The sequence below is a fragment of the Prionailurus bengalensis genome, unplaced genomic scaffold, assembly GCF_016509475.1.
Source record: "Prionailurus bengalensis isolate Pbe53 unplaced genomic scaffold, Fcat_Pben_1.1_paternal_pri Un_scaffold_99, whole genome shotgun sequence".
Lineage (NCBI taxonomy): Eukaryota > Metazoa > Chordata > Mammalia > Carnivora > Felidae > Prionailurus > Prionailurus bengalensis.
In genome coordinates, this window is record NW_025091196.1 from 45,211 (window position 1) to 70,478 (window position 25,268).

A 25,268-nucleotide genomic window follows, 5' to 3' on the forward strand; every position below is an offset into this window, starting at 1 on the left:
TGACCTGACCCGAAATCAAGAGTCTGACACTCAACTGACTGAACCACCCAGGTGCCTCATAGTCTCTTCATTTTGTAATGCTGAACAGTGAATTTTCAACATGAATGGGGAAAAAGTGTGTGTGTGTGTGTGTGTGTGTGTGTGTGTGTGTGTGTGTGTATGCACACACACACATATACAGATGTACATAAATATATATATTCCAACAAGAAAACCATTTATAAGCTATCTGACATGAACTATTTCCCACCATCTTTATCTTCTCCTAGTTATATTTATGCCTCAAGGTCTTTGTTTACTGCAATGCACAATCCTGTTGTGTTAGGTGCACTCAAATTTTTGTGTGATCATTACTTATGGAAAGTGTTTTTCTCTTATCTGTCTTACTTAAAAACGCAAGATGAAAATGGTGAATTCGAGCATGTAGAGTTGAGAGTCTTGAGGTCCAATAACTGTCAACTGGAAAGTATGCTGTCTGTTGCGGAGAAATCCCCATATTGGTGACAATGACTTTGCATTGGAAAGGGAAAGAGTGCCTTCCTGCCTTCACGGTTCTTGCCCTTTTCCTATCTCACCAAAAACAAGTCTCAGGTCATGTGCACACTTAGAAAGAAAATCCATGTTTGCACAGAAAATAAAAAGGCCCTGGAAGACAAGTGTAATGCACTGAGGTCTGTGAAGCAACCAAAGAAGGAAAAGTCAAACAGCTGAAGGACAAAGCAGGCATCCTTGAAGAATTCTATGAAGAAAGAAAAGTGGCTATAGAAGAGTCAAGTGTTCATGTGAGAACTATCACAAGTACTGTTGTATGAATGAATGTGGCAGCCAGTAGAGATAATTAAATTTCTTTTGGAACTGGGTCCAGAGTGTCTTTGCCAAATGCATTCAGAATTGTGCCTGTCCTTCTTACCTTGCTTTCTGTCACCCACATTTTCCTTTCTGTCCTAAGTGCTTGTCACATATTGTGTCATGTATTTGGGGTGGAAGAGGGAAGGTATCAGCATTAATAACATTGATATTTGTATCTGCTTGGGATCCATTTACATTGCCCATGGGTTTCAGTCCCATCACGTTGTCTTGTCATCCAGGAATTAGGTCATTTTTGTTCAGGACCAGACATGGGTCAAGAATATGTGGGAAAAAATTAATTATCTTGCTGCAGAAACCACAGAAATTTATTTCTGGAAAATTGGTAGGGGTGCCAGTAGTACTGGATCCCTGCATCAGTTCTGCTAGTGAGATTGTTCACAGCAGGCCCAATTCCGAAGGAAGCTGAGTTAATTCATGTCCCCCGATTTTTTAAGTGTAACTCCTCTGAGTCTTTACCAAAGTCTGCAGCTTCACTAGGGCTCATCTTTGCTGGCTGCCTCTGAACTACACATGTTTCCTTCTAAGTCTGTGCCCATAAAGTTGTTCAGCTATTTTGCAGTTCAGTTGTCTGTCCCCAAGTTCATTGATGAGTCCTGGGGAGATTGGTTCCCACTGCCAGGCTGGCTTTGTCCTGGGCTTCCTTCTTCTCCATCCATCTTGGTCACATGTGTCTTCATGGGGTCATTAGAAATTTGGTGCATTCGCTCACATGTTTCCTCCTTTGTACAGTATTTCCTTTTGTTCTCAGGAGGAGATCAGGGCCTTTAGAGTCCCTCATTCACATTGAAAAGGAAATACTTCCTTCACTTCCCTGGAGACTCAGCTTCTGTTAGTCCTTCCCACACCTGGGGTGGAGCCTGCTCTGTCTCACTGGCATCTTGTTTTTATCATTTCTAAGCTCTTTGGGGGAGCACGTACAGCACCCTGGCCACCTTTCTATTTTCAATCCCTTACAACAGAACCACTACATTCCAGCCACTCCAGAAAGCATTTGTTGAAGGACTGCCTGAGATGCCGGAAGGAAATGCATGTGCCTTTCTCTGTCTAGAGGTTTTGTGTCAGTTTCTAGGAGTCTTTCAATTTTGCATGTGATTCTTGAATACATCCAGTACCAAGTTGAAACCCTTTAAAGCAACACCATGAACAAAATAGTCTGAGGGCAACACAGCAAACCAGCCTTTCTAAGCATTTCCCTTTGCTGCCTTCACTGTCAATGAACTGAGTCTTGTTCAAGTAGATTGGCTCCATGAAGTTGATAGTTTTCCATCTGAAATCTGTTTCCTGGAGATAAACCCAGACTGTGTGACAGTTCATATCAGGTTCATATCAGGCTCTACTTAGAGCAGAGATGTTGCTGCTCTAAGATTGGCCTTTTCCTCCACCAGGATATGTGAAGGTGGACGCAGGGGTTGTACTCCTGACTCTAGCGATGTCTGGGAGTGAGCTGCAATGTTGGGGAAGCCATATCCTGGAAGGTCATATTTCAGGGTGATTGTCTGTGTCAGGGTACAACTTCTGGACTGAGAATCAGGGCTCCCCACGGAGGTGTGAGACTAGTGATGATCCCTTGCTTCATCCTAATGGGTATGGGTGGTCAGACAAGGTTTTTGACACTGAACTGAAATGAGCCTTCACCATCTCAAACAAAAGACCAGCTCTGGGAAGGCACAAAGTGCAATGTTATTTGATGACTTTATGATGAAGGAGAGGAAACAGGTCTGAGAGCAGAGACATGGCAGCAGACAGAGGTTGAATTTTCTTTAACTTAAATGGGGTGTTCAGTTCATTTTCTGACTGTGTTGTCAGTCTGTGCATTTATGGGAGAGGTGGGGGAAGGGATATTTGCATCTAGGCCTTCAAGAGTGCTGGGAGGTAAAAAGGCAGAATTTGTGGACCTTGGCTCCTGGACCGTGTATATGTCTTTCCCATCTTAGGAAGCTGAAAATGACACAGTGTGAACTGGCGGCAAAGAAGAATCAGCTGGCAGCTGCAGGGAAAATGTGAAAATAGCTATGAAAGAAATAAACAAGTACAAGTGAGTTCAGCTACTAATTACCAGCAGCTCATGAAACCTCTCTTCACTTTTTTTGTTTTTAACCTTTTTACGAGGTTAAAAGTCTATGTTTAGACTCAACATAGTAATATAAACAAAAATGCAGAGGACATATGCATAGAGTATTAACAGATAAAAAAGGTAAGATTTAGAAAGAACAAAACAATTAACTTCATCAACATTTCCAGATTTCAAGCAATGGCCAGACTGTGTGGAAACTTCATCCATGCCAACGTTCCTGGGGGGTGGTGTCAAGTATCATAATCTGTAGGAAAGCAGTGTGTCTTAGAATGAATCATACCATCAACATGGTAGTGCCATTTCATGGCCCTGGTCTTTGCAACCCTAGGAAACGTGGTGAAGATCTAAGTGAAAGGACGAAAGAGCTTTATGATGAAAGACACTTGTCACATGATGAATTAGGGCACAACTGAAAGTGGGAAGGAATTATGTGAACTCTGAACCCTACAGTCATGGAATGAGTTAGGAAAGGATGGAACAATAGTTTTGATCCTATTGTACATTTACAATCATGTGGAAAGTGTTTCATGTGTAAAATTGTATTAGGGGACAGATAGGAGGATGATGACAACGTGGGCAGATTATTGAAAATCATACCCAATATGGGCCTTATCTGACAAAAGCAACTATAACTCACAGGCAACAAAATGGACAAAGACAAGAACAGCTGCAGCAGGCAGAACTCACCTTCAGACACCAGGTAACCTGAGTTCTGCCTGACATATTGAACCCTTAGTACCTCATGTGGGTGAATGTAGTCGCCCTTGGAATTCCTAAATATGGACTTTTCATTGTTGCTTTTTCAGGTCACAGTTCATGAGAAGAATGCTCAGGACAACTGGGTAAGTGTTTCCTTTTTTCCTCCTCTCCCTCTTTGGTGCACAGTCTGGCACGACTGAAGGGGGATGTGTTTTTCTCCCCCAGATCAAGCCTCGGATCTGGGAGAGGGAAATGGCAGAGCAGAGCCGGGAGGTCGCCCGCTTGAAACACAGGTGTGGGAGCATGACATGAGTTTTCATGGGTGTTCTGAGGGATGACAGCTGTGCTATTTAGTGTCTAGTCAGAGGACGTGGCATTGCAACTCTTATAGAAGTCCATTCCTTTTCTGTATCCAAGACTGGATGGGATGGAAGGAAAGAGGCTGCTTGAGGGATACAGGAGGTGGAGACCAATGCCTGGAAGTCCAGAGACACAGAACCCTCCAAGGAGAGGTAAGGAGCATGTGGTGATGTGCAGCAGCCTAATTTCTGCGGCAAAGCCTTTCCCTGTGGGTGATCATCGTGTGTCCTGGACAGAACCACAATTACTACCTAAGGATAGCAGGTGGTCTGAAGGGGTGACAGGAGGGTGTTCTCCTCTGATGACCCAGGCAGCAGAGCACCTGTCCCTGTGACTGGTGGAGCTCAGGCCCCTCCCCTGACTGCGGACCCTCCCACCTCCTCCAGCATCCCCTAGCTAAAGAGAGGAGCCTGGAGGGGATGACGGGACATGGGCCTTAGCTTTCTTCCCACCTTGACACAATGTGAAGGCTTTATTTTAGTTTTATTTCAGGAGTTCATTTCTTTACTATTTTTAATGTTGTCATTTTTATTTTATTTTTTCTTGAACCATAGCCCTAAGTTCCTAAATTCAGGCTCCATATAGCTTCGGCCTCTGATGTTATCAGGGCAACTCTGTGGCCTCACTGCTAAATACCCATCGTTTTCCTTTTCTCATTTGCATATTAGTGTAAGTACATTTCTATTCAGATGTAGTTATATAATAACTTCCCATGTAGAAGGCAGCTTATAGATAAGCGAAAAGACTGAACAATCCACCTGGAGCCTGAAGAAACATACCCAGGTTGAGCATTCCCTGATGTTATACCCTAATCAGTATTCTCCATTTACCCTTTTTTTAAGCTCGTTTATTTTGAGAGAGAGAGAGAGAGAGAGAAAGAGAGAGAGTGTGTGTGTGTCTGGGAGGAGCAGAGAGAGAGGCGGGGAGAGAGAATCCCAACACTGTCAGGGTGGAGTCGGGTGCAGGGCTCCAACTCACAAGCTGTGAGATCATGACCTGAGCCAAAATCAAGAGTCAGATGATTAACTGACTGAGCCACCCAGGCATCCTCATTTTTATTCTTAATCTGTAATGAAATGGTGATTTCCCATAATGTATACTGAGAAACCTCTGTTTAAGTGATGACTTCTAGATTGCTACTTGAACCTGACCTGTCCACAGTTATTTGATTAATTATGAAAAACATGAACTAGGGCACGGTGAGGTCTTTATCAAGGTGATGGGATTGTCCCCCTTGTCCTTGGGGGTCACCTGAGGCATGTGGGATACCCTCTGCCTCTGGCCAAGGACCTGTGTGTAGGGAACAGTTTAAGATATTGGAGGAATGAGGTGAGGGTTTCTTTTAATTTCACACAGTCCACTAAAGTAGAATAAACCTCTATCCCTTCCGGGGTCCTTAGCAGATCCAGAAACTGATGCAACCTCTGTGAGTTACAGCAGCTCTGACTGTACGAAGAATGCAGACAAGGACAAGGTAAATCCTGGGACCATTCTCAGTTGTAACACTTTCGGGAAACCCTCATCTGTCTGTACAGCACGCTCTCCTGGCCTAGTCTCATTTTGTGTGTTGTGTTATATGTCTGCTTGTTATTTGTTTTCCAAATGCACACTCTTAACCTAGGAGCGTACAAGCTTCTCTACTCTCAGCCTGTCATCTTTTTGTGGTAAGTTTAGAAGCCCAAAGGACTTAGAGGCTGAGTACCTTAAGACTTTACCATGTGTTTCTGGAAATAACGAGAGGAGGATGACCCCACATTCCAAACAGAAGTCTCCTGGCCTGGGTCACCCCTTCCAGACCTCAACTCTGTGGGAACAGTGTGGCTGCTGTGTCTTCCTTTCTTGATTCTGGCTAGGACATTAACCTGCTAGAAAGTCTACCACATTGTTTAAAACTGAAAAATGCGAAACCCCATCATTACTCCAACTTTTTATTTTGTGCCCTGTGCAATTTAAAATTATTTTTTAATATTTATTTATTTCTGAGACAGAGATAGACAGAGCATGAGTGGGGAAGGGGCAGAGAGAGAAGGAGACAGAGAATCAGAAGCAGGCTCCAGGCTCTAACCTATCAGCACAGAGCCCGACGTGGGGCTTGAACTCACAAACCGTGAGATCATGACCTGAGCTGAAGTCGGTCACTCAAGTGACTGAGCCACCCAGGCATCCCTGTGCCCTGTGCAATTTAGAGTGGTCTTAGACAAAGTCATTATCAGCACTCATCACCTTCCCGTCTTTGTTGGTAAATGAGTTGTCTGGAATCCTTCCAGCTATACCTTAGGTAAAAATAACCTGAACATTGTGTCCTTCGATTGTGTTCATATGAGCAGTTTCTGGTTGTGTCCCCAGTCACTGTTAGAGCTGATACAGTCTCATGACACATCCCAGGAGTTTTATACCAAAACACTTGCATTAAAGCTGTTATGCGAATTTTTACCTCTTTTGTTTCTGTAGGACTTAATTACTCTGTGTCCTGTAGTATGCTTCAAGTCAGAATTCCCAATGAATTAAGATGAACACATCTGAGCTTTGTAGACATTCACCACAAGTCCCTTGTTCCTCACAGAAGACTCCTATTCCCCTGCAAGATCCCAGGCATCCTCCACTCCCCAGAGGTCTCAGAGGCCTTTGACAACACTTCAAGAGGGAAGACTCCTTTCTCAGGGAGAGGAGCAGAGGAGACAAAGTGAGGGTCTGGCTGCAGAACTTTTCCCCAGGAGTGGCTGTGATTCCATGAGCAGAATATGAGCCATTTATTTGCACTCAATTTGTTGTGTTCCTATTATACCAAAAACAGAGCATCAGGAGTCACTGCAGAGGAGGCATGCAGGGTGAACTGGGACATAGATGCCTGCCTGTCTGGAGAATGCTGCTTCATCACTATGTAATCACTTCTGTTAACCCTCTAGGACAGGACCCTTGCCATTTTACTTCCGCAGACATGGGCAGTGATGTGTGGTGACAGCAGTTCCTCCTCTTGCATCCACCACCCCAAGCTGTAGGTGGTATCCAGTGGCAGGGACAGAGTTTTCAGGTACTGATGCTACTCTCTTGGATCCTGGTGGCAGAGAAGGTGACAGGTGCTGACACGTTCTTCTATGGGTTACAGCTGCTTTTGGTATTGGTTCTCTTGTCTGGCATATGCATGTAGCTGTCACTTCTGTTCTGCAGGACAGTGTGGATCCATGGGGACCTCCTCCATTAACTGGAAGATTCTACAGACAAGGACCCTAGATGCGCCCCCATGGGCTATTTGGCACATCCACCTCCTGAACCTTGGTGGCCCTGGGGCCACCCCGAACCCTCCACCAGCAACACTTGGTAAGATGATCTGAGTGTTATGAGTTGACTTGTAAAGCACACTCATTTTTGTTGGTGTTAGGTCTTTGGCCAAGGTGCAGAGGTGGTACCACAGACCATTATGATGCAAGGGGAATGTGTCTGCCGCCATTACCACATTCCTCGTGTTTCATGATCGACATATCATCTTTCTGTCATTACCTCCACTCTGTGTTGGTACAGGTGTCTCTCGTGGAGAAGGAATGGGGCTGTATGCAGAAAAGCAGACATAGCGGTTCAGCAGAAATGCCCTGCCCGCGGGCTGGGCTCTGTGAGGCGTGAGGCATGAGGCACAGCCTAATGTATATCCATCTACTCGAGCCCCAGCCATCCATCATTGTTTGATGAGTGATGAAAACATCTGAATCAAGGATTTTACAGGTCTTCATCAGGGTTTACAGGATGGGTCTTCCACTTCTTGGGGATCACCTGAGGGATGAGGCACACCCTCTGCATGTGATTTGTGATCTGACTGGAGCAAAGAGTTTAAGTTGTTTCAGGAATGTGGGGAGGGTTTTTTTGTTTTGTTTTGTTTTGTTTTTAATCCCCCAACAGTCTACTCAAATCAGAATAAATGTCCATCCCATCCAGGGCCTTTAGCAGGTCCAGAAGCTGGTGTCACTCCCGTGAGTGATACCAATACTGACTCTACCAAAAGTGCCGAGAAGTACAAGGGAAATGCTCTGGCCATTTTCAGTTCTAAGTCTCTCCTGACACCCGCATCTTTCTGTACAGCACACTCTCCTGCCAATGTCTCTGGTTTCTGTGTCGTATGATATGTCTGCTTGTGTTTTTATTTCCAAACGCACAACCTTTACCCAATAGTCTACGGGCTTCTCTACTGCCCACCTGGCATCTCTTTGTGGTAAGTTTAGAAGTTAAGTGTGCTTAGGGGTGAGGACCTTAGGGCTTTTCGAGTGTGTTCCTGGAAATAAGCCAAGGTGGATGATCCCACACTCCACTTGGAAGTCTCCTGGCTTGCCTCATTCTTTCTGGATCTCCTCAATGTGGAATCACTGCTCTTGCCGTTCTTCCTCTCCCGCTTCTGTCAAGGGTTTTTTGTGTTCAGAAAATCTGTGGATATCTCTACAATCTGAAAATGCAAACTGCCTTCACTGCAACTTATATTTTTGTATGTGTCATTTAGAGTGGTCTTAGTGTAATTTTCATATCCATCAGCATTCAATCTTTTTGTGGTAAACATGCTGTCCAGAATCCCTTCAGGTGTGCCCTGGGTATGAACATTCTGAACTATAAGAGGTGACATACTTGTTGTAGAAAACACGCACTGAAAGTTAAGTTGTGAAGAGAAAATCCAAAATTACCTGTGTGGCAAGTCCCCACCATGGCCTTCCCTTGTGTTCATATGAGCAGGTTCTGTTCTGTCCTGTTTCAGAGGTATGGGTAAAACATGGAAATTTACACCAGAAATCAAAGTGCATTTGTGTTAATTTTGTTAATTAGAATTTCAGCTCATTTTTTTAGAGGACAAAAGTGCCCTGCAAATTTTACTCTACTTAAGCTGAGAAGTACCTCTGAATTAAAATAAATTAGCTGAACCCAATTAACATGTATAGGTGAAGTGTTTCTCTAAGAGCATGCTTTCTTTCCAGGTTCTCTGCAGGACCTCAGGATCCCTATCGCCCCATGTGTCTCTGTGCCACTGGATAGCACTTCCAGAGAGGAGGAGACCCTACTGTCAGGAGAGCAGCAGATCAGGCACAGGCGGGGGCTTAGAGGCAGAGCTTTGAGCCACGAGGGCTATGATTCCCTGGGTGGAAACTGGGACTGTCATTACTTCTCATTCTGTAGTTCTTCACATACACAGTAAGCAGCCTTTGTGGCGGAGGGGTATAAACGGTGGGGGGGGGGGGTGACTGTGGACTTAGATGTCTTCCTATGGGGAGTATGCTATTTTATTAATTTAGTATTCACTCCATAAATCCTCTAGGAAAAGAGCCTTTGCTTTTCTACATTTACAAACATGTGCGAACGCTGGTTTATCACCATAGCATCCATTCTGCACCCCAAAAGCATAAGTGGAACCCAAAGTATGGGTAGAGATTTTGGCGCTGATGCTGCCCTCTTGGAACCTGGTGGTGGGGAAGCTGGCAGGAGATGAACACTGCTTCTTTGCGTTCCCACTTTTTGCTGGTGTTGGTGCTTTGCTCTGTCCTATGAACATAGCTTTCCTTTCTGTTCCACAGGCCATTATGTATGCAAGAGGGCCTGGTCCTTTCCCAGGATCGCCTTGCAGGCTGTCCCCCATGGACCACCCATCACCACCAGCCACGGGCTATGGGCCACCTCCCCCTCCTCCACCAGCTCCTCCATATACTAAATTTGGTAAGATGACCTGAACTGGATGAGTGACTGATAAAGCGTATTTGTCTTCTTCGTGAAAGACTTGGTGGGAATGATGTAGGGATGCTTGTGAGGGCTTGGCAATTCAACTGCAAACCTGCCTGAGGACAGTGTCACATATCTCAAGTTTCTCAGGACATAATGTGCAATGGGCTGTGTCATTTCCCTGTAATGAGGTCAGCTGTAGGTTTCTCTTGTCAAAAAGAAAGAGGATTTTTACACAAAGGCAGACGTATTGGGAGCACTGGTGCCTATCTTACAGACACAATGTTTTGAGCTCTGTGAAGGATGATATGTACCCCTAAGTGTAGGTGCCTCAGGTGTCCTGTCTGAAGGGGGGGCACATGCATTATATGACACAGACCTTGTGGTCACCATAGTGGAAGTACCAGTGAAGGATCCAGTGCAAAAATGGGGGAACTTGAATCACGCAGGAATAGAAGGGAAGTTGAGCACAGTAAGCCGAGTTTGAGGAGGTGCAGAGGCGAGGGTGCTGGGATCAGTGAGATGCAGTTGGAGGCCATTCCTGGCCACAGCCTGAGCAGGGAGCATGAGGTCCACACGGAGCTGCTATGTGGGATCACTCTCAGTGCACAATGCAGTGTTTATCTCCAAAACGTCAGTGCTGCCAAAGTGCACCTAGGCAATCATCTAACTGAATTGTTTTCTCCCTGGGATTTCTAAAGGTTCTGGATATTTATGGGAAAAAATGCCCGGCAGATATGGAAAGTTTAACGTGGTCTTACGGAAATGCTTGTCTAAGTTCATATCCCTCAGTGAAACTAAAAGTGAAGAAAGGACCTAGGTCAGCTGAGTGCCTGAACTGGCTTTCAGCCTGAGTCAGACTCCAGTGGGTCAACCTACAATTCAGGGTTGGCCAAGATGCCACCCCTGCTGGACCCCTGTCATCACCCTGACTACAGCTTTCCATCTCCTCAGACTTCTCTCACAATATCCCAAGGTTTTTCCTGCGTTCCTGCTGTCTCAGCCCTAATACCAGTTCTCAGTGGGACCTACACAGAGCCTCAGCTTTGTTTTCTGTGAAACAGGGGTAATATTTGTTTCTAAGGACATTATGAAAAGAAGACATTGAATACAGAATGCATCTGCAAAATGTCTGGGAAGTGTCCACTCACCCTTCTCACAGTTTCAATTAAGATATCTCCACACAATGATCATCAAAAAAAGACGGTCACGGAAGTTCATTAAACTAAGCCTGTTAACACCTCAGCCCAGGGATTGGCAATTGCCCTTTTAAACAGTAAGACAAGGTCCCTCATTTTTCTATTAAAATTTAGGCCCTACCAGACAAAGAAAGAAAATTATGAGAACATGTACATTCAGAGATACGAAGACAATCATTTTCCATATCATATAATCTCACATGCAGCCACATACTAATGTGTTCATCTGAGGCCACAGATAACTACAGAAAACATCCTGTCCCCTCCACTCTGTTCTTCCTAGTGTCCCCAATACACCTTTCACCATTCTATGTCAACGTCTGCTTCTAGGAGGATCTACTCTCACTCCCCATTGATGCATATAGTGGGGTTCCTGTACACACGGGTAACAAACTGGCAGAAATGGTGGTGATGGAGGATAGAAGCAAGGTCACCCTCTGTGCAAGGGAGCCCGAGGGAGTTTTCCGGGGTGGTGGGAACTTCCTGTATCTAGATTTATGGGGTGTTTGTGCTTATTTACTTTAGAAATATTCACTGACTCCCTGGTGCCTCAGGGTCATATAGACAGGTATCTGCCCCTAGGAAATAGCTGAGTTCTAATGGTGGGGAAGGATGAGGGCCCAGCAGTGATGGTGGGAGAGGAGTGAGGAGGCCACAAATGGAGTCAGACCCTCGCCCAGGATGCCAGGTCTCCACAGACAGCACCACGTGCAGGAGCGCTCTAAGGAGCAGAGATTTCTTGATCAGACCCGTGAACTACATAATCCCTGCAGTTTCCTTCACTGAGGGATGGCCAGAGCAGAGGCCAGCAGCTGGAGGACGCCCTGATCATGGCTGGATTGGAGCAGTGGACCTGGGGGATTGAGTCAGAGAAAGGGAAGGGCACAAGGTAGCGACAGGGAGTTTGAGAGACAAAGGGTAAGGGAGAGAAGGGGACTTTCTCTACTGACTTCACCCACATTTCTGTGTGAACAAAAGGGGATTCCTGTCTCCAAGGGTAGGGAAGAGGGCTGGCAAAAAGAGTTAAATTCTCAGCTCAAGTGCCCAGGGTATCTGCCTTGCTCTTGAGTACCTAACACAGGAAGCCTGTGCTTGCTGTCATAAGTGGAACTGCAGCTCGTGCCATTTAGTGAAAATCAAGCCAATTATGAAGCCCTCATCATTAAAGTAGTGCAACAAATTTACATGAACAGAGTGATACAATAGAGGATAAAGTCCAAAGGTAGACTGAATGTAATACTTACAGGAATATAGACTATCAGAAAAGAGGTATCCCAATGCAGGCATTCAGACATCAGGGCAATATCTGAAAACGTAAAAAAACTTTCTTCGTTACCTCAAAAGAAACATTTAAGTTAGACGCAAAGGATCATGATTTAAGGTTTAGAGAGAAACTGTATAACTTCATGGTGCTGTAGGCATGAGATCAAGTCTCATCAAATTATACCCTTTAACTTGAGGCTATTTTTATATGTAACTTATACCTCATTAAAGAGAGTTTTAAAACATAAAATACTAGAAGAAAATGGGTGAAAACTCCTTTCTAATCCTGAAGTGCATGGGTAATAGGAGTCTGTCTGACCATGTCTCAAAAATCCAAAATAGTAAGACATTTAAAAAATTAATAATAGCAGAGTAAGAGGACCCTGAGTTCACCCTGTCCCATGTTTTCAACTACATAACATCCACATTCGAGCCCATGAACCAGAGAGTGATCCAAAGACTGGCAGAACAAACTCTACACCTAAACTGAGAGAAGCTGCATCTGAAAGGTTAGGAAGGTCAGAAAGGTGGAGGGCGGCTGCCTGCAGGGAGGGCAGAGAAAGTGAGCCCTCACACCAGGGAGCTCACACAGGGAAGACTAATCCTCATAACATTTGGCTTTAAAACAGAGAGGGGCCAAATTCCCTTGAGTTTAGATCCTGGAGCTTTGGAGGTCAGCTGACCCAGCACTGGGTGATCCAGGAGGGTGAGTGATAGCCAGGTCCCTGCCTGTGTGGAGAAGAGGCAATGTAAATGTGGCAGTTCACGCAATGCGGAGGCAACAGGAGACAGAACTGTTCGTGCTGATTTCTGAGTGTGTTGGGGGACTTCTCCAACCATGAGGAAGCTCACAGGCACCATTCTTCTCCCCCACCCCCACTCCCAGAATAAGCCCAGAGGCACCTACCAGGGGGGTGAGGCTGCACAGACACTTGTTACCTAACCTGTTAGCAGTGCGCCAGTCCCAAGGGTTCACTGGGAGACTCACCCACTCCAAACCTGCTGGTATCAGGGTAAACTTTGTTAAAACCACAAGGGCACCCTGTCTGGCCAGCCACATGCATAGCTGCCACAGGACGCTGTGCACATCTGCACCACACCCAGCTGTGGTTCAATAATCACAAATCAATCATCAACAGGACAAAAGATTGTATTGATACAATACATAAACAGGACAAAAGATAAGAACCATATGATCGGGGCACCTGGGTTGCTCAGTCCTTTAACAGTCCTCTATCAGCTCAGGTCATGACCTCATGATTTGTGAGTTCGAGCCCCGCGTCAGGCTCTGTGCTGACAGCTCAGAGCCAAGAGCCTGCTCCAAATTCTGTGTGTGTGTCTCTCTCTCTGCCCCTCCCCTGCTCACGCTCTGTCTTGGTTAAAAATGAATAAACTTGAAAAGAAAAGAACCATACAATCATTTCAACACATGCAGATAAAAAGTATTTGACAAAGTACAACATCCATTCATGATAAAAACCCCAAAAAAGTAGGTTTAGAGGGAACATACATCAACATAATAAAGGTCATCTATGAAAACCCCACAGTTAACATCCTCCTTAATGGGGAAAATCTGAGAGCTTTTCCTCTAAGGTCAGGAACAAGACAAGGATTTCTACTCTCACCACTTGTATTAAACATAGTACTGGAAGTCCAAGCCACAGCAATCAGACAAAAAAAAAAAAAAACAAATAAATAAAAGGAATCCAAATCAGGAACAAGTAAAACTTTCACACATTGCAGATGACATGGCACTATATATAGAAAACCTTAAGGAGTCCACCCAATAACTGCTAGAACTGACAAATGAATTCAGCAATGTCACAGGATACAAAATCACTGTACAGAAATCTGTTGCATTTCTAGACAACAATAATGAACCAGTAGAAAGAGAAATTAAGAAAACAGTCCCATTTACAATTGCACACCAAATAAAAAAGACACCTCACCAAATAAGAAGATGCATATGAATAAATCTAGCCAAAGAGGTGAGCGACCTATGTTCTGAAAACTTAAAAACACTCATGAAGGAAATTCAAGATGACACAGAAATGGAAGGACATTCCATGCTCATGGATTGGAAGTACAAATATTGTGAAAATGTCTACACTACCCAAAGCAATTGATACAATGCAATCTCCATCAAAATACCAATAGCATTTTTCACAGAATAAGAACAATCCTAACAAAAGACCCCAATCTTCAGAGTAAACACCCTTTATGTGAAGTGATAATTATGGATGGCATTATGCTTCTGGATCTTCTATTCCAAAAGATACGAACTCCAGTCTACTCATTTGAAAACATTAGTCATATCCAAACCAAGGATCATTCTACAAAATACATTCTACAAAAGCACCTCTCAAAACTTCGCAGATAATGAAAAATAATGGAAAATTCAAAAAATATCATGGCCAAGTGGAGCCCAAGAAAACAGGATGACTGAATGTAATGTGCCAGCTTACACATTACAGATGAGTCTGGAACAGAAGAGGTTAAACCTAAGAAATCTGAGTAAAAATATAAACTTTAGTTAATAATACTTATCTCTTCTAGATATTGATTGCGATAATGTACAAACAGATATGACATCAATAACCAGAAAACAGTCTGACGTATGTGGAGACTCAGCACTATCTTCCCAAATTTTGGTAACTAGAAACCCATTATGAATTAAAAGATTATTAGTAATCATGGTTTTATTTTTTCAACACATTATATTATGTAATTAGTCCTACTATTAGTTACTAGTGATTGACATTTGCCTGTTCTTATTGTTCTTATTATTGTTTTATTTAAATAATTGCATTCATGTTACAGAAAACTGAATAATACAAAATGATATGCAAGTTATAGAAACATCTACTTTACATACTTGAAGATAATAACATATGTATATGCCACTTTATTACATGGTTAAGTGGTTTTCTGATCTTGAATGAGCATGTTATCGAATGGCTTTCCATAAAGATGGTTATCGTAGATAATGAACCACACTCAGATTTTACAGGATGTACTTTATATCATGCCTGAACATTAAAAAAAAAGCACAAATGGCCAGATGAATCATTGTGACTTGCTCTCTTATTATAAAGAATCCTTGCTTTAATATTTTCATGCATATTTTTAGCAGGAATACAACAGAATCAAATATTTCTAATTCAAAAAATATCCAAAGATTAGAAGAATGATAGTAAGTTCAAGGGGTTTCAGAAGGAAAAGATGTGACCATGAAGTGGCAGTCACAGGCAAGCAGCTTTCTCTGAGCCACTTAAAAAGGTTTGCATGAGTGGATGTCCATCACAGCATGTGACTTGCCAAAGGGTAAGACCCAGAAGTACAAAAGTGCAAGACAGTGTTCTAGGAATAGGTGACTTGGAAAGGGTGCTTCTGTGCCTAAGTGATGGCTCAGCAGCCTGGCTTGGGGTCCCTGGGTCAAAGGCTTCAAAAGGCTAGCAGTAAACTTAGACTCACAAAGATCTTAGTAACTTGGATCAAAGTAACTTAGACCCACAAAGATCTTAGAGTCACAGAGTTGATCTTCATCTATGATTAGGAGATGGTCACAGTTTCACAGGATATGAAAATCGGGCCAGCAGTAGGTGGCTAAAATATTATTTAGGGCTATATTTCTAATAAAAAATGGATGTGTAAAAATTTGGGTTTGGAATGTTAAGAAAAATCCCAGGTCCCTCATGGAGTTACTTATGTTAAGGCCCCATGTCACCAAACCTAGTTTCATTCCTGCAGGAATGTAACCTTTAACCAGTCAACATAATTGCCTAGTCAGTACTAGAAATTTTACTGATATACCACTGCCATTCCCTCAGGGAGGCAATCTTGCCTAAATAAGGTATTCCATGCCACTAATTTTTTAATTTTTAATTTAAGTTTATTTATTTTTAAAGAAACAGAAAGAGAGCACATGCAAGGGAGGGGCAGGGAGAGAGGGAGAGAGAGAATCCCATGACAACGAGGTCATGATCTGAGCCACTATCAAGAGTCAGACACTTAACCAAGCCAACCAGGCACCCCAAGTATGTGGAGTTTTAAGGTTAGCAGGCTTGGCTGGGACACAGCCCTGAGAGCACTGCCCTACTCCTAGAGAGAAGGCAGCAAAAAACTTGGGGGCAGGTGGCATGGAAACAGTGATCTGTACAATGCCTGGTGTACAATGTCTGGTGCACACAGTGGGGAGATTATACACTTCTTGGAGAACACCACTGAGAGGCAGTGTTCAAAAAGATGACCGTCTAGGGACAAAGGAGCTGGGTGGCACCATTTCCTTTCTCTGACCCCCGGCATAAACACAGAGCCACCCGCCGGAAACAAGGCAATTCCCACACTGGCTGCCTAACACACTTACACCAAGCCATACCCCACCCTCTGGTCTGGTGAGACTGCCCTTCTAGGTCAAGCTTGCCTCAGTCCCAATGGAGCTGGCCGCTTCCCCCAGAAGAACAGCAGAAGCCCCTGACCACACCAGCTCTCTTGACCAGACAGTTCTGCAGGGCTTCACTTCTAGTGGCAGTCATTTCAAGTCTCATTTAACAAGCAGATCAGAGCAGACTTAGATAAAACTCACCACATTCTGGCCAAGGACCATACATTGCCCATACAACTGGCCTGAAGGACAGTGCAGCCAGAACACAAAACAGTGCATGCAACACACAGCAGAGACACTCCCTGAAGTTCCAAGCCCTGGACACTAGATGACATCCTCTTCATAAAGCCATTCATCTCACAGGCAGGTAATATAATGAGCTTTTGTAACACAAAGGCAAATACTCAGCCAAAATGCCAAGACAGAGGAACCCATCCCAAATGAAAGAAGATAAAGTCATGGCCAGAGAAGTGGAAGGAATACTTTCAAACTCATTCTATGAGGCCAGCATTGTCTTGAGTCCAAAGTGGACAAAGATTCCACTAAAAAGGAGAACTACAGACCAATTTCCCTGATGAAACTGAATGCAAAAATTCTCACAGAAAATAAGCAAACCAGATCCAACAATACATAAAAAGAAGTATTCACCATAATGAGGTGGGTTTTTTCCTGGGATGCACAGCTGATTCAATATCTGCAAATCAAGTGATGTGATACATCACATTAACCAAAAAAAGGATAAGAACCACGTGATTCTCTCAATAGATGCAGAAAAAGCATTTGACAAAATACAGCCTTCTTTCTTGATGAAAAAAACCCTCACGAAAGGAGGGATAGAAGGATCATGCCTCAACATCATAATGTCCATATGTGAAAGTCCCAAAGCTAATATCATCTTCAATGGAGAGAAACTGAGAAGCTTTCCCCCTAAGGTCAGGAACATGACAAGGACTAAAACATAAATTAAAAAAAAAAAAAAGAAACAGTACAAGAGATGAAGATGGACACTATCTCACAATAAAGGGGACAATCAAACAATAAGATCCAACGATTGTAAATTTTTATGCATCCAACATGCAATCGCCAGATATATGAAAGAATTAACAACAAACATAAAGGAACTCATTTATAATAATGATAGTAGAGGACTTTAACACATTACTTACATCAAAGGACACATCCTCTAACAGAAAATCAACAAGGAAACAATGGCTTTGAATGACACACTGGACCAGATGGGTTTAACAGATATATTCAGAACACTCCATACTAAAATGGCAGAATACACATTCTTTTCAAGTGCACATGGGACATTCTCCAGAATAGATCACATTCTAGGTTACAAATCAGGCCTCAACAAGTACACAAAGATGAGATCAGACCAAGCATCTTTTCTGACCACAAAGCTAGGAAACGTGAAGTCAACCACAAAAAAAAAAAAAGGGGGGGGGGGGAAACCACAAATAAAGGGGGCTTAAACAACATGCTACTAAATGAATGGGCCAACCAGGAAATCAATGAGAAAATTCACTGAAAAAAATGAAAATGAAAATACACTGGTAAAAACTTTGGAATGTGGCAAAAGCAATCCTAAGACAGTATATAACAATACAAGCCTACCTTAAAAAGCAAGAAAAAATCTCAAACAATCCAAACGTAAAATTAAAGGAATGATAAAAAGAACAATCCAAGGCTAAAGACAGCAGAAGGAAGGAAATAATAAAGATTAAAGCAGAAATAAGTGATACAGAAACAAAAAACAGTAGACCAAGTCAGTGAAACCAGGGGCTGGTTCTTTGAAAACAGTAATCAACTTGAAAACCTCCTAGCCAGACTTATCACAAAGAAAAAAAGAAAGAATTTAAATAAATAAAATCACAAATAAGAGAGGAGAAATAACAGTCAACACCACAGAAATACAATTAGAAGACAATATTATGAAAAACTAAATGCAAACAAATTGGACACTCTGAGAGAAATGGATAAATTCATAGAAACACATAAACTACCAAAACTGAAATAGGAAGATATAGAAAATCTGAAACCAGAAAGAAATTGAATCAGTAATTTAAAAAATATCTCCCCAAACACAAGAGTTCAGGGCCAGAGGGCTTCACTGATGAATTCTACCAAATATTTAAGGAAGAGGTAATATCTATTCTTCTCAAATTATTACAAAAAATAAAAAAGAAGGAAAACTTACAAATTCATGTTATGAGACCATCACTACCCTGATACCAAAACCAGATAAAAACAAAAACTGGGGCGCCTGGGTGGCTCAGTCGGTTGAGCTTCGGCTCAGGTCATGATCTCACAGTCTGTGAGTTCGAGCCCCGCATCGGACTCCGTGCTGACGGTTCAGAGCCTGGAGGCTGTTTCGGATTCTGTGTCTCCCTCTCTCTCTGACCCTCCCCCGTTCATGCTCTGTCTCTCTCTGTCTCAAAAATAAATAAATGTTAAAAAAATTTTTTAAAAAACGAAAACTGCAGGGGCACCTGGGTGGCTCGGTCGGTTGACTGTCCAACTCTTAATTTCTGATTAGGTCATTATCTTGCGGTTCACGGGTTCAAGTCCCACATTGGACCTGCGCTGACAGTGCAGAGCCTACTCAGGATTCTCTCTCTCCCTGTCTCTCTGCCTCTCCCTCACTTTTATGTACTCTATCTCTCTAAGTAAATAAACATTTGAAAATATGTTTTTAAAAATTTTTAATAAAAGTGAAGGCCAATACCCTGATGAGCATGTATGCAGAAATTCTCATTAAATACTTTCAAATGAAATTCAACAATACATTAACAGAACCATTTCCCATAATGAAGGGGGATATATTTCTGGGCTGCAAGGGTGGTTCCACACGCACAGATCAATCAACATGAGGCACCACAGTAAGAGAAGAAAGGATAAGAAAAATAAGATGCTTTCAACAGATGCAGAAAAAGCAACTGGCAAAATGTCACATCCATTCATGATAAAAAGACTCAGCAAAGTAGGTTGAGACTCAACACACCTGCACATAATAAAGGTCATCTATGAAAAACCCACAGCTAATCTCATCCTGAATGAGAAAAATTGAAAGCTTTTCCTCTAAGGTCAGGAACAAGACAGAAACATCCCCTCTCACCACTGTTACTCCACATAGTACTGGAAGTCCCGGCCATAGCAATCAGACAACAAAAAGAAATAAAAGGAATCCAAATCAGCAAGGAAGAAGTAGAACCTTTGCTATTTGTAAATGACATGATGCTCCATACAAAAAACATGAAAGAATCCCATAAAAATTGCTAGAATTGATATATGAATTCCACAAGTCACAATACACAAAAATCAATGTACAGAAATCTATTGCATTTCTATAAACGAATCACGAATTAACAGAAAGAGAAATTAAGGAATCAATCCCATTGACAGGTGCACCAAATACCACAAGATACAAGGAATAAACCTAAGCAAAGAGATGAAAGGCCTGTACTCTCAAGGCTATGAAACGCTGATGAAAGAAATGGAAGAGGACACAAAGAAATGGAAATACATTTCATGTTCATGGATGGAAAGAACAAATACTGTTAAAATGTCTACTCTCCTCAAAACAATCTATACATGTATTGAAATCCCTATGACATTAACAAAATTTTTTTAATATATGAAATTTATTGTCAAATTGGATTCCATATAACACCCAGTGCTCATCCCAACAGGTGCCCTCCTCAATGCCCATCACCCACCCTCCCCTCCCTCCCACCCCCCATCAACCCACAGTTAATTCTCAGTTTTTAAGAGTCTCTTATGGTTTGGCTCCCTCCCTCTCTAACTTTTTTTTTCCCTTCCCCCCCCCCCCATGGTCTTCTGTTAAGTTTCTCAGGATCCTCATAGAGTGAAAACATACGGTATCTGTCTTTCTCTATATGGCTTATTTCACTTAGCATCACACTCTCCAGTTCCATCCACGTTGCTACAAAGGGCCATATTTCATTCTTTCTCATTGCCACGTAGTACTCCATTGTATATGTAAACCACAATTTCTTTATCCATTCAACAGTTGATGGACATTTAGGCTTTTTCCACAATTTGGCTATTGTTGAGAGTACTGCTATAAACATTGGGGTACAAGTGCCCCTATGCATCAGCACTCCTGTATCCCTTGGGTAAATTCCTAGCAGTGCTATTGCTTCGTCATAGGGTAGGTCTATTTTTAACTTTTTGAGGAACTTCCACACTGTTTTCCAGAGTGGCTGCACCAGTTTGCATTCCCACCAACAGTGCAAGAGGGTTTCTGTTTCTCCACATCCTCTCCAGCATCTTATGGTCTCCTGATTTGTTCATTTTGGCTACTCTGACTGGCGTGAGGTGGTATCTGAGTGTGGTTTTGATTTGTGTTTCCCTGATGAGGAGCGACGTTGAGCATCTTTTCATGTGCCTGTTGGCCATCTGGATGTCTTCTTTAGAGAAGTGTCTATTCATGTTTTCTGCCCATTTCTTCACTGGATTATTTGTTTTTCGGGTGTGGAGTTTGGTGAGCTCTTTATAGATTTTGGATACTAGCCCTTTGTCTGATGTGTCATTTGGAAATATCTTTTCCCATTCCGTTGGTTGCCTTTTAGTTTTGTTGGTTGTTTCCTTTGCTGTGCAGAAGCTTTTTATCTTCATAAGGTCCCAATAGTTCATTTTTGCTTTTAATTCCCTTGCCTTTGGGGATGTGTCAAGTAAGAGACTGCTACGGCTGAGGTCAGAGAGGTCTTTTCCTGCTTTCTCCTCTAGGGTTTTGATGGTTTCCTGTCTCACATTCAGGTCCTTCATCCATTTTGAGTTTATTTTTGTGAATGGTGTGAGAAAGTGGTCTAGTTTCAACCTTCTGCATGTTGCTGTCCAGTTCTCCCAGCACCATTTGTTAAAGAGGCTGTCTTTTTTCCATTGGATGTTCTTTCCTGCTTTGTCAAAGATGAGTTGGCCATACGTTTGTGGGTCTAGTTCTGGGGTTTCTATTCTATTCCATTGGTCTATGTGTCTGTTTTTGTGCCAATATCATGCTGTCTTGATGATTACAGCTTTGTAGTAGAGGCTAAAGTCTGGGATTGTGATGCCTCCTGCTTTGGTCTTCTTCTTCAAGATTACTTTGGCTATTCGGGGCCTTTTGTGGTTCCATATGAATTTTAGGATTGCTTGTTCTGTATTTGAGAAGAATGCTGGTGCAATTTTGATTGGGATTGCATTGAATGTGTAGATAGCTTTGGGTAGTATTGACATTTTAACAATATTCATTCTTCCAACCCATGAGTACTGAATGTTTTCCCATTGCTTTATATCTTCTTCAATTTCCTTCATAAGCTTTCTATAGTTTTCAGCATACAGATCTTGTACATCTTTGGTTAGATTTATTCCTAGGTATTTTATGCTTCTTGGTGCAATTGTGAATGGGATCAGTTTCTTTATTTGTCTTTCTGTTGCTTCATTATTAGTGTATAAGAATGCAATGGATTTCTCTACATTGAATTTATATCCTGCAACTTTGCTGAATTCATGTATCAGTTCTAGCAGACTTTTGGTGGAGTCTATCGGATTTTCCATGTATACTATCATGTCATCTGCAAAAAGTGAAAGCTTGACTTCATCTTTGCCAATTTTGATGCCTTTGATTTCCTTTTGTTGTCTGATTGCTGATGCTAGAACTTCCAACACTATGTTAAACAACAGCGGTGAGAGTGGACATCCCTGTCATGTTCCTGATCTCAGGGAGAAAGCTTTCAGTTTTTCCCCATTGAGGATGATGTTAGCTGTGGGCTTTTCATAAATGGCTTTTATGATGTTTAAGTATGTTCCTTCTATCTTGACTTTCTTGAGGGTTTTTATTAAGAAAGGATGCTGAATTTTGTCAAATGCTTTTTCTGCATCGATTGACAGGATCATATGATTCTTATCTTTTCTTTTATTAATGTGGTGTATCACGTTGATTGATTTGCAAATGTTGAACCAGCCCTGCATCCTAGGAATGAATCCCACTTGATCATGGTGAATAATTCTTTTTATATGCTGTTGAATTCGATTTGCTAGTATCTTATTGAGAATTTTTGCATCCATATTCATCAGGGATATTGGCCTGTAGTTCTCTTTTTTTTTGCTGGGTCTCTGTCTGGTTTGGGAAACAAAGTAACACTGGCCTCATAGAATGAGTCTGGAAGTTTTCCTTCCCTTTCAATTTTTTGGAACAGCTTGAGAAGGATAGGTATTATCTCTGCTTTAAATGTCTGGTAGAATTCCCCAGGGAAGCCATCTGGTCCTGGACTCTTATTTGTTGGGAGATTTTTGACAACTGATTCAATTTCTTCGCTGGTTATGGGTCTGTTCAAGCTTTCGATTTCCTCCTGTTTGAGTTTTGGAAGTGTGTGGGTGCTTAGGAATTTGTCCCTTTTTCCAGGTTGTCCAGTTTGTTGGCATATAATTTTTCATAGTATTCCCTGATAATTGCTTGTATTTCTGAGGGATTGGTTGTAATAATTCCATTTTCATTCATGATTTTATCTATTTGGGTCATCTCCCTTTTCTTTTTGAGAAGCCTGGCTAGAGGTTTATCAATTTTGTTTATTTTTTCAAAAAACCAACTCTTGGTTTCGTTGATCTGCTCTACTATTTTTTTAGATTCTATATTGTTTATTTATGCTCTGATCTTTATTATTTCTCTTCTTCTTCTGGGTGTGGGGTGCCTTTGCTGTTCTACTTCTAGTTCCTTTAGGTGTGCTGTTAGATTTTGTATTTGGGATTTTTCTTGTTTCTTGAGATAGGCCTGGATTGCAATGTATTTTCCTCTCAGGACTGCCTTTGCTGCATCCCAAAGCGTTTGGATTGTTGTATTTTCATTTTCGTTTGTTTCCATATATTTTTTAATTTCTTCCCTAATTGCCTGTATAATCCATTCATTCTTTAGTAGGGTGTTCTTTAACCTCCATGCTTTTGGAGGTTTTCCAGACTTTTTCCTGTGGTTGATTTCAAGCTTCATAGCATTGTGGTCCGAAAGTATGCATGGTATGATCTCACCTCTTTTATACTTATGAAGGGCTGTTTTGTGACCCAGTATGTGATCTATCTTGGAGAATGTTCCATGTGCACTCAAGAAGAAAGTATATTCTGTTGCTTTGGGATGCAGAGTTCTAAATATATCTGTCAAGTCCATTTGATCCAATGTATCATCCCGGGCCCTTGTTTCTTTATTGACCATGTGTCTAGATGATCTATCCATTGTTGTAAGTGCGGTATTAAAGTCCCCTGCAATTACCACATTCTTGTCAATAAGGTTGCTTATGTTTGTGAGTAATTGTTTTATATATTTGGGGGCTTGGGTATTCGGCGCATAGACATTTATAATTGTTAGTTCTTCTTGATGGATAGACCCTGTAATTATTATATAATGCCCTTCTTCATCTCTTGTTACAGCCTTTAATTTAAAGTCTAGTTTGTCTGATATAAGTATGGCTACTCCAGCTTTCTTTTGACTTTCAGTAGCATGATAGATAGTTCTCCATCCCCTCACTTTCAATATGAAAGTGTCCTCAGGTCTAAAATGAGTCTCTTGTGGACAGCAAATGGGTCTTGTTTTTTTATCCATTCTGATACCCTATGTCTTTTGGTTGGCGCATTTAGTCCATTTACATTCAGTGTTATAGAAAGATATGGGTTTAGAGTCATTGTGATGTCTGTAGGTTTCATGCTTGTAGCGATATCTCTGGTACTTTGTCTCACAGGATCCCCCTTAGGATCTCTTGTAGGGCTGGTTTAGTGGTGATGAATTCCTTCAGTTTTTTGTTTGGGAAGACCTTTATCTCTCCTTCTATTCTAAACGACAGATTTGCTGGATAGAGGATTCTCGGCTGCATATTTTTTCTGTTCATCACATTGAAGATTTCCTGCCATTCCTTTCTGGCCTGCCAAGTTTCAGTAGAGAGATCCATCACGAGTCTTATCAGTGTCCCTTTATAAGTTAGAGCACGTTTATCCCTAGCTGCTTTCAGAATTTTCTCTTTATCCTTGTATTTTGCCAGTTTCACTATGATATGTCGTGCAGAAAATCGATTCAAGTTACGTCTGAAGGGAGTTCTCTGTGCCTCTTGGATTTCAATGCCTTTTTCCTTCCCCAGATCAGGGAATTTCTCAGCTATGATTTGTTTAAGTACACCTTCAGCACCTTTCCCTCTCTCTTCCTCCTCTGGGATACCAATTATGCATAGATTATTTCTCTTTAGTGCATCACTTAGTTCTCTTTTTTTTTTTAAACGTTTATTTTTGAGACAGAGAGAGACAGAGCATGAACGGGGGAGGGGCAGAGAGAGAGGGAGACAGAATCGGAAGCAGGCTCCAGGCTCTGAGCCATCAGCCCAGAGCCTGATGCGGGGCTCGAACTCCCGGACCGCGAGATCGTGACCTGGCTGAAGTCGGACGCTTAACCGACTGCGCCACCCAGGCGCCCCGTGCAGCACTTAGTTCTGTAATTTTCCCCTCATACTCCTGGATTTTTTTATCTTTTTCTCAGCTTCTTCTTTTTCCATAATTTTATCTTCTAGTTCACCTATTCTCTCCTCTGCCACTTCAATCCGAGCTGTGGTCGTCTCCATTTTATTTTGCAGCTCATTAATAGCATTTTTTAGCTCCTCCTGGCTGTTCCTTAGTCCCTTGATCTCTGTAGCAACAGATTCTGTGCTGTCCTTTATACTGTTTTCAAGCCCAGCAATTCATTTTATGACTATTATTC

General features: G+C 42.2%; 2 long non-coding RNA genes across 4 annotated transcripts; both read left to right on the forward strand.

Moving 5' to 3' along the window:
* The first annotated feature begins 2,358 nt into the window (after positions 1-2,358).
* On the forward strand, positions 2,359-24,857 carry LOC122478585. 3 transcript variants are annotated; one of them, XR_006296100.1, is made up of 5 exons: positions 2,359-2,415; positions 2,805-2,905; positions 3,751-3,786; positions 3,869-3,936; positions 4,061-4,884. It is a non-coding gene; the product is annotated as an uncharacterized LOC122478585 (long non-coding RNA). The 3 variants fall into 3 exon arrangements; XR_006296099.1 differs by lacking the exon at positions 2,359-2,415 and adding an exon at positions 24,812-24,857 and having other exon boundaries at positions 2,754-2,905; positions 4,061-4,267; XR_006296098.1 differs by lacking the exon at positions 2,359-2,415 and having other exon boundaries at positions 2,755-2,905.
* LOC122478586 lies at positions 5,356-10,817 on the forward strand. The gene is made up of 3 exons (XR_006296101.1): positions 5,356-5,477; positions 8,953-9,166; positions 9,547-10,817. It is a non-coding gene; the product is annotated as an uncharacterized LOC122478586 (long non-coding RNA).
* Positions 24,858-25,268: the final 411 nt, after the last annotated feature.